The following is a 264-nucleotide window of genomic DNA, read 5'->3' as shown; positions in this document are numbered from 1 at the left end:
CATGTTCCTCGGAATATTCCGAGGAACATGTCCCTCGGTATATACCGAGGAACATGTCCCTCGGTATATTCCGAGGAACCGGTCCCTCGGTATATTCCGAGGAAAGGTGTCCCTCGGTATATTCCGAGGAAGATGTCCCTAGGTATATTCCGAACTTTTTTTTATAAACAGATCGGTCGATGGATTTATGTCCAAAAACGCATCGATCGATCGAGTAAAAAATATAATTAATTTCCTCGGAATGTAAAAAATATTAATTTTTTT

The sequence above is a fragment of the Brassica oleracea genome, chromosome C2 (assembly GCF_000695525.1).
Source record: "Brassica oleracea var. oleracea cultivar TO1000 chromosome C2, BOL, whole genome shotgun sequence".
NCBI classification, from domain to species: Eukaryota; Viridiplantae; Streptophyta; class Magnoliopsida; order Brassicales; family Brassicaceae; genus Brassica; species Brassica oleracea.
This window is presented reverse-complemented; position numbering follows the sequence as displayed.